This window comes from Herpailurus yagouaroundi, unplaced genomic scaffold (assembly GCF_014898765.1).
Source record: "Herpailurus yagouaroundi ecotype Mexico unplaced genomic scaffold, PumYag 203, whole genome shotgun sequence".
In the NCBI taxonomy this organism is placed as follows: Eukaryota; Metazoa; Chordata; class Mammalia; order Carnivora; family Felidae; genus Herpailurus; species Herpailurus yagouaroundi.
In genome coordinates, this window is record NW_024412434.1 from 15,159,719 (window position 1) to 15,170,019 (window position 10,301).

Genomic DNA, 10,301 nt, shown 5'->3' on the forward strand with positions numbered 1-10,301 from the left:
AAGGTAAGTCTAGATGCAAAGAAGCAGAAGAACGAGATTGAGAATATATTAATAATCAATAGAGAGAGTGCTAACAAAATGATTGATGCTTCTGGGTCTGTGTTTTTCTTACCTCTGTATAATTACCCTGATCGAAGGAACAAAGCAAAACGAGTCTCTGGAAAGCTACTCCACAGACTAGAGCAACTACAGTTTTGCCATCAGGAGGAGATCTTGGCTTGGGTTTCTATTGTGTTACATATTAGCTTTTCTGACATTTTTATAAAGTTCCGGAACTTTCCTGAGTGCTGTATTTCTCATTTGTGAAGTAGAGATAGGAATACCTGGTTTACAGTGTTGTTGTGCAGACTGAAATGAAACAATGTATGTAAATCACCTAAACATGTGCTAATAATGTCTTTCCTTCCTTCGTTCCTCCCTCTGGATCCTAGAAAACCTCTTTTCCAGGAAGACAGCTATTATATTTATTTATTTACATCTTTCTCCTCACCCCTCCCAAACCATAACCTCCTTGAGGATAAATACCTCACATTTGTAATTGTAATATCGAGCAGAATACTTGGCACATAGTAGGCATTTAGCAAAATTCTCTTTAACAAATGGAATGAATTATTCACTTTCATGTTGCAGGGACTTGAAGACAAAAGGGGGCATATTTTGAATTTGCTGAACTTCTCTTCAACTGCATTATGAATTATTTTGCTATGTAATAAAATACCTCATAAAGTACCTGGTACATATTATAAGCTTTGTAATTCTTTGCTTTCTTTCTTTTTTATCTGCAGAATTTTAGAAAGAGCAAGAATATGTGACCATGGGCTACGGGGCCATCAGACACAATAATACTATGACATCTTTAATAATTAAGTTTAATAATTTAATTATTTTGCTTTAAAGATATTTTAAACAACCTGAAACTTCCCTTTTGTAAAGCTAATTCTCTAGAAAAATCCAGTTAGTGAGTGCTTCAGAAGTTGGAATGGCCAGAGAAGTTTTATTGCTCTAGTGAATTCTCAGAAAGGTAACTGAAAAATGACTATACCAGATAGTTACATATGAGCTGTTCCAAAAATTTTTTTCTACAGTGAATTTATTCTGAGAAATATTTCTCATTTTTAACCGAAATTGTCACACTAAGTAAACTCATCAATTTATTGATCATTAGATGGCACAGGCATGATGCCTGTTGGGATGCTATACATTTCTCTTAACGATAAAGGCAAATTCTTTTTTTTTTAAGGCAAATTCTTACAATAAAGAAAAAGTATGGACTTCATCAAAATTGAGGACTTCAGTGCTGCAAACTATACCGTTAGGAATGTGAAAAAGCAACCAACAGAAAGGGAGGAAATATTGGCAATTAATATATCTAATAAGGAAATTATATCTTAAATGTATAAAAAGTCATAAACTCAATAATTAAAAAGACAAATAACCCAAGTAAAATGGGCAAAGGATCCGAAGAGACCTTGCTCCCAGAAGATATAAAAATGGCTAATAAACACATGGAAAGATACTCAACATCATTAGTCATTAAAACATGCAAATCAAAGCCATGATATGCTAGCAAAACAGATAGACAATAACAAATATGGCCAAAAATGTGGAGAAATTGAAACTCTCAGATATTGTTGGTGGCCACGTAGGATGGTGCAGGATCTTTAGAAACCGAGTTTAGCAGCTCTTTAAAGTGTCAAACACAGAGTTACCACGTGACTCAATAATTCCACTTTTAGGTATATACCCAAGAGAAATGAAAACATACGACCACACAAAAAGCTGTAAATACATGTAACAGTATTATTCATAATAACCCAAACTGGGAAGAACCCAAATGTCCATCAACTGATGAACAGATAAATAAAATATGGTACATGCATACTATGGAATATTATTCAGCAGTTAAAAGGAATAAAGGATTGGGGCACCTGGGTGGCTCAGTCAGTTAAGCGTCTGACTTCAGCTCAGGTCACGATCTCGCGGTCCGTGAGTTCAAGCCCCGCGTCGGGCTCTGGGCTGATGGCTCAGAGCCCGGAGCCTACTTCCGATTCTGTGTCTCCCTCTCTCTCTGCCCCTCCCCCGTTCATGCTCTGTCTCTCTCTGTCTCAAAAATAAATAAACATTAAAAAAAAAAGGAATAAAAGATTGATACATACTTTGACGTGGATGGACCTTGAAGATATGTTAAATGAAAGGAGCTAGTTGCAAAACAACACATGTATGAATCCATTTGTATGAAATGTCCAGAATAGACAACGTCTATAGAGGCAGAAAACAGATTCGTGGTTTTCTAGAGGACGAAGACCGAGGAGTGACTGCTGCTATATAGAGAGGGTTTTTTTGTGGGTGATGAAAATGTGCTAAGTTTGTGGCAATGTTTGCTGAACTCTAAATATACTACCAAACACTGAACTGTATCCTTCAAATGCGTCAGTTGTATGATATGTGAATTGCCTCTCAATAAAGTTGAGAAACTAAGTACAGTGAAAACACATGTAGTGTGGGGTTGAGAAAACCTCAGATAATTATCTACAGAAAAGGTCAGGTTGGTCTTAAACTTGTATTCCATTAGTAACAGCAATATTGCTTCTGCGTGCATTGCTGAGTTCCTATCACGTACCCAGCTCTGCTCTAGTTTTGGGTAGACAGTGGTGAATAAGAGAGAGGAGGTATATGTGTTTACCCAACTTGCATTCTTTTTTTTTATTTATTTTTTTATTTAAAAAAAAAAATTTTTTTTAACGTTTATTTATTTTTGGGACAGAGAGAGACAGAGCATGAACGGGCGAGGGGCAGAGAGAGAGGGAGACACACAATCAGAAACAGGCTCCAGGCTCTGAGCCATCAGCCCAGAGCCTGACGCGGGGCTCGAACTCCCGGACCGCGAGATCGTGACCTGGCTGAAGTCGGACGCTTAACCGACTGCGCCACCCAGGCGCCCCTTCACTTGCATTCTTATGGTAGCAGGAGGAGTAACAGATGACAATAATGTCAACACTAATTTAATAATAATAATAATTTCAGATAGTTCTAAATGATGTGAAAGAAAGGGAACAGGACAGTTGAACCCAGTGTGACTAGGGGCTGGAGCCGGGCGGAAGGGGGCTGGCCTCTCTGGCACCTGAGCTGAGACACAGGGGCTAAATCATGGGCAGAACGGGGGAGGGGCCCTCCAGACCGAGGAAGTATTGTGAAGGATGTGTGGTGAGGAACATTCCAGCAGCGTGTCTGCAGCAGTGAGCGAGAGGAAGACACAGGATGGGAGCTGGGGTTGTGTGAGACATCGTAAGAAGTTTGGATTTTATTTTCAAGGCAATGGGAAAACATTGAGGAATGTGAAAGAGAGGAGTAGGATGAGAAACCTGTTAAGTTTTTTTCTAAGTTTATTTATCTTGAGAGAGGGGGAGAGGCAGAGAGAGAGAATCCCAAGCAGACTCCATACTATCAGCACAGAACCCAATGTGGGGCTCAACCTCCAAAACTGTGAGCTTATGACCTGAGCCTAAACCAAGAGTCAGACGCTTAACTGCCCGAGCTACTCAGGCGCGCCAGAAACCTGTTAAGTTTTGTTGGCCAATCTGTACCCAGGGGCCTCTTCTACCTCTGGGTATGATTTAAATATGAAATCCTGAACTTTGATACTGAGTCTGATACTATAATGGATTCAAACTTTGGAAGGAGACAGAGAGCATAGTTTGCACGTTAGAAGAATGTACTTGTGAACACAGGACAAAGTATAATGACTGAAAGACATGACAACAATATTGTGAAGGTTCTTGCTTTAATCCAGTGGGGACACTGCCCAAAGGGAGCCATGCCAAGGGGAACCCTAGGGTGAAAGACAGAGTGGACAGAGTGGTCCCAACATCCTACCCACCCCAGGGGAGTCCTGGCCCAGCCATCCTGCCCACTGAATGCAGCCCCATGAGTGAGACCAGACAAGACCTGCAGAAGAACAACCCAATCAACCTACAGAATCATGAAAAATAATGAATTGCTGCTGTTTTAAGCCAGTAAGTTTAGACTTATTTTTTTTAATGTAGTAATAGATAACTGACACATTATCTTTCTAATGGCTTCAATCTCTTTCTCCCCCACCCTTATCTCTGTGTTTTTAGTAATTAGTCCTAATCTCCAGCCTCTTGGGTCTTCCTTTTACTCCTAGAACTTATGATCCATTAGTTCATAAATTCATCAATGAATTTACTGTGGATTTTGCTCAAAGTGACTTTTTCTAACATGTTCCTCCTATACCCACTCCTTCTTACCATTGATGGTCTCACCCAATCATCACCTCCCCAAAGAAGACTTTCTTAAGAACTCTGTCATAAAGCCTCCTCCCTATACCCAATTCACTTTCTGCGGCAGTATCTGGTTTGATCTGCTTCCTAACAACACTACCTATAGTAACATATTTTTTTTTTGCTTTCATTTTGCCCATATCTCTCCATAGAAACATAAGACTTACGAGAACAAAGACTTTGTGAGGTACAACATTGTATTATCAGTACTCTTATTATTAACTTTTACTTATTAAATAAATGAATGGTGGGTGCACAAATGGATAAATAGAGAATATTTCTTATAATTTTTATGTCCAAGAAATTCTGAATTAAATAGGTGCTCAGTGATCCCCTATATACTAGCTATTAACGCTTGCCATTTTAAAGGTGATGGACCTGAAGTGCAGTGAGATTAAATATTGTCTATGATAGAAATTGGAAGAGTAAAATGTAAAGCCAGATCTTTCATACATCAAAGACCATTTGATACATTAAGGTGCTCTTATATTTAAAGTAGAATGTCAAAAGATGCAGACAGCTGTGGCCATTCCTAGATTTTAGTACTTGGATTGTGAATAATGCATTTTGTTCAAAGGGTCCCTACTTCTCTCAAAATTTTCACTCCAGGGGCACCTGGGTGGCTCAGTCGGTTAAGCGTCCAGCTTTGGCTCAGGTCATGATCTCAGGGTTGGTGGGTTTGAGCCCCATGTCAGGCTCTGTGCTGACGACTCAGAGCCTGAAGCCTACTTTGGATTCTGTGTCTTCCTCTCTCTCGTCCCCCCTCCTCAAAAATAAATAAACATTAAATTTTTTTTTTCACTCCATGTCATTGAGTATCAGTTATTTTCTGGAATCTTGGTAGAGGTTGGTACCTATGAACTGATGTGTATTGATGTATGAAAGATACCACAAACTGGGACACAGACAGATCAGAGTGATATCAAAGGGGATTCTAAAATTTATAGGGAAAAAACAAGGACCTAGGTTAGTTGACACAATTTGGTAAAACAAAAAACAGAGTGTAGGACTTTCACAACCTGTTTAAAAACTCACCATAAAGCTAAAGTATCAAGATAGTGTGATATTGATGTAAGGACAGAAATACAGATCAATGGAACTAACTGGACAGTACAGAAATAAATCTATACAGGTATGGCCAATTGATTTTTAATGAAGATGCCAAAGTAATTCAATGATGAAAGGATAGTGATTTCAACAAATGGTGCTGTCATGACTAGTTTTCCATATGTAAAAAGATGAATCTAGAATTGCCTAGGTGGCTCAGTCAGTTAAGCATCTTACTCTTGATCTCAGCTCAGGTCTTGATCTCAGGGTCTTGAGTTCAGCGTCATGAGTTCAGCACATTGGGCTCCGTGCTGGATGTGGAAGCTACTTAAAAAAACAAAAACAAAAACAAAAACAAAAGAGGAATCTAGACCATACACACAACCCCAAGTGGATCATAAATTGCAATGAAAAAGATGTCTATTACACGTCTAGAAGAAAACGTAACAGAAGAGATCTGTGACCTCGAATTGGCAAAAATTTCATAGATCTGACACCAAAGTATGATACATCAAAGAAAAAAAAATGGTAGCTAGGAATGGAGGTTTATTTAAAAAATCTGTTTCAATAGGCACCCACAGACCAGAAGAAAAATATTTGTAATTACATTCAAAATGTGTAAATTATTCTTACATTCAATAATAAAAAGACCCACTTGCCAATAAGAAAGTCAAAGATAAAAAATAAGTACATGAAATATTTCTAACATCACTAGTCCTTAGGGAAATGAAATACCATTACACATCGTTACTTTAGCTAAAATAAAATCTACTGACTATATCAAGTGTTGACAATGATGTGGAAAGATTATGACTCTCCTACATAGTTGCTGGGGAATGTAAAAATGGTACGATCATTTTGGAAAACAGTCTGGCCATATCTTTTAAGTTAAATGAGCACTTACTATATGACTTAGCAATATTCTTAAATGTCTACCTGTGTTAGATTATTAGCGCTGCCGTAACAAACTACCACAAACTTTGTGGCTTAAAATAATAGAAATTTATTCTCTTACAATTTTGAAATCCAGAAGTCCAAAATCTAGGTGTTAGTAGGGGAATGCTCCCGCTAAGGGGTCTGGGAAAACTTTCTTCCTTGCTTCTTCCAGCTACTGATGCCTCCTTCTATCTCTGGCTCTGTCTTCACATGGCCTTCTCCTTGTTGTCTGTCTTCTCTTCCTTGTCTTAGAAGGAGAGTTATTAGTTTAAGGCCTACCTTGCTAATCCAAGAGGATCTTACCTCAAGCTCCTTAAGTTAATTACATCTGCAAACGACCTTTTCCCCAATAAGATCATATTCACAGGTTCTGAGTAGACATATCTTTTTTTTGGGGGGGGGGTTACCATTCAACCCACTATACTACACAACAGAAATGAAAACATGTATCTCCATAAGATTTATATGCACCATTATTTATAATATTCCCAAATGGCTAAAACATATGGAGTAAAACTTGGATTGCAAGTAACTTGTTTTGCAAGTGTAAGAGAAGCAAACATTTCTAAAATTTTTTTTAATGTTTATTTATTTTTGACAGAGAGAGAGAGAGACAGAGCATGAGCGGGGGAGGGGCAGAGAGAGAGAGAGAGACACAGAATTGGAAGCAGGCTCCAGGCTCTGAGCTGTCAGCACAGAGCCCAACGCGGGGCTCGAAGCCACAGACATGCGAGATCATGACCTGGGCCAAAGTCGGACGCTCAACCAACTGAGCCACCCAGGTGCCCCAGAGAAGCAAACATTTCTAATAAATTTTAACTTGATAAACAAGCAATGCCTTGGAATATGAGTAGTACGTGACGTTGAGCATCACATGATCACAACTAAGCAAATGCTTTTTCTCTCTCTCCCTTGCTACGGGATTGTGGGTGATCATCTCCCATGCTACGATGCTTGGTCTCAGGCCACAGTGTTTGGCAGAAATCAGTGACTTTTCAGAACATTGGAAGGTGCCCACAACTGGCATGAGTGTGTTTTTTGTCCCTTCAAACACCTATGGACCGTCCTTTGCTTTTCCATACAAGAGGAAGCTTAGGAATGATTTGCTTGATTCTAGGTCATTGGATAGGTTCCTTGTTAAAGTTGCACAAAGAGAAAAAAATTGAGCCAATAGATAGCTGTGATTCCATTAGCGATAGTGAAAGTTGTCCTATGTCTCCCTCACACCAGCCATGAAGGTTTTCAAAGGTAGGTGCAGGTTAATTTGTTTCAATATATGCATATATACACACACACACACACACGTATATATATATGTGTGTGTATATATATATTTATATTTATTTATATGTTATGTATATATTTATATTTTGTATTTATGGTTTTGTATTATAATACAGTATTGTAATCATTTTTAAATGAATATCTTTGGGTTGTGGAATGAATCATGAGTTTCCATTATTTCTTATGGGGAAATTCACTTAGATATACAAGTGCTTTGGATTACAAGCATGTTTCTGGAATGAATTATGCCCTCAAAGCAAGATTTTACTGTATGTCCTTTGCAGATGAATAAGTAAACAATGGGGTACATGCATCGAGTGAACTCACATGAAGAAAGAATGAACTATGGATACACACAAAGCCATGGATGAAATCTTGAAACATTATATTATGTGGTTCCATATACATGAAATTTCTAGAAAAGCCAAAACTATAGGGACAGAAACATATCCATGGTTTTCCTGGGGCCAGTGGTGAAAGCAGAGATGACTGCAAATGGCACACAGCGCTCATTGGGGTGATGGAAGTGTTGCAAAACTGGATTGTGGTCATAGTCGCACCACTTGTAAATTTACTAAAACTCGTTGAACTATTTACCGATAATGGGTTAATTTATGACTTGTCCTTAAAAAGTTGTTAAAATAAACTGACAAGAGGTTGTGAGCTAACACACCAGTACCCATTCTCTTTCATAGCCATGGCTCCTGGTCCTGGGATAACATAAAACAAGACAGATACTTGACTGAGTCTTGGGACAGTTGATTGCACACATACATATGTCACCCCAGGGCAATTGCTAATGTGTGCTCTCCTATGTGGGACCATAATTTTACCACCCACTATTCAATCCTATCAGTGTTTCGTTCTACTTGCTTCCTGTCTTCGATCCTTATGTTTATACTCACAACCATTACACAAATAATATATACTTACATAATTTTTCTTAACATACAACATACTACAGCCAAATAAAGCCCTTTTTGACTGTAAATCTGGTCCTGCTTTCTTCTCCTGTTCCTTGAAATCACGAGTCTAGTGTGTTAAACTTTATATATAAATGTAAGTATATTTATATATGAATATTTATTTATATTATTTTATTATATTAAGTATAATATAATAAATATACATATTATATAAAATACAAATACACATTAATATAAATATATATTCATTAAGTATTAACTAATCTATACATAACTAATTGATTAATAATTAATATATTGTATATAATATGAATATATTTAGGTAAATATAAAGTATACCTTTCATGTTTTTTAATTTTTTTTTTTTTTTTGAGAGACAGAGAGAGACAAAGCATAAGTAGGGGAGGGGCAGAGAAAGAGCGAGACACAGGATCCAAAGCAGGCTCCAGGCTCCAAGCTGTCATCACAGAGGCAGATGAGGGGCTGGAACTCACAAACCATGAGATCATGACCTGAGCCGAAGTCAGATGCTCAACCGACTGAGCCTCCTAGGCACCCCTACCCTTCATGTTTTTACATTCACATTTAGTAAACTACAAACACTTTCTTTTGTGTACGTTTGTGTTTTTAACAAATGGTATCATAGTTAACTATCCTTTTTTGCAACTTGCTATTTTTTCCCACAAAAGCTCAAGGTTTGGTGCTCTATTCAGGATAGTGCGTAATTATTTCAAAGTGCAATATATACAGTTGACCACTTTTAAACTGCTGTCTGCTATTCCATCATATGAAAACGTTATGTTTTCTTTATTCATCCTCATTACAACCAACACATAGGTGGTCCTAATATTTTGCTGCTGCAAACAAGGCTGCAGTGGGCAAGATCTCGCACGTGGCACCGATGTTGTCCAGGAAGCATCCAGACGTGAAATTACTGGATGACCGCATATGTCTACTTTCAGTTTTTCTCAATCTGGGCACATTGTTCTCTACAGTACCTGTTAGGTTGGTAGACTAACCTGATTAGATCCAAAGACAAGAGTCCATCCCTTCCTGATCTGTGGTTCACTCTTGTTTCTGACCTGTGGTTCACTCTTCTTTATGCAGTAAATCAGAAATCTCAATTCTTGGGGTATGTGGGTGGCTCAGTCCACTCAGTGTCCAACTCTTAATTTTGGTTCAGGTCATGATCTCACGGTCCTGGAATCAAGCCCTGCATCGGGCTCCCTGCTGAGCGTGAAGTCTGCTTAAGATTCTCTCTGCCCCCACCCCAAAAGAAAAAAGAAATCTCGACTCTTGACAACTTGTGGGTCTGCTACCATTGCATCCAGCTAGTGGAATGGGAATTGAGAGTGCAGGAGGCACACCTGTTTCTGAAAGGTTTTGTCTTCGAAGTAGTACTTTCTCACTTCAGCTGTGAGAACAGTTCTGAGGGCCACCCTCAGCTGCTAGAAAGGCTGGAAATGCAGTCAATGGCTCATTGGCCAACGACTTCCTCACTAAACCAGTGTATTCTGGGGGAGAGCAAGGAGTTTGGTCAACAGCTAGCCACATCTCTCACGGTTTTGTGCCAACTCTTAATCCCATCAACGTCCTCACTAACACCGGGTATTGGCAAAATATGTTTGCCAATTCTATAGTAAGTCAGTGCATCTCATTGGTGTTTTCCTTGGTATTTCACTGATTTTTACTGAGTCAGGGAAGAAACATATTTTTCCTCAAATACTGGAAGACAAAGAGCGCAGATGAAGATGACATTAAGAACTGAATGTTAGAGTCCCCCTGAAATTCTTATGTCAAAATCTAA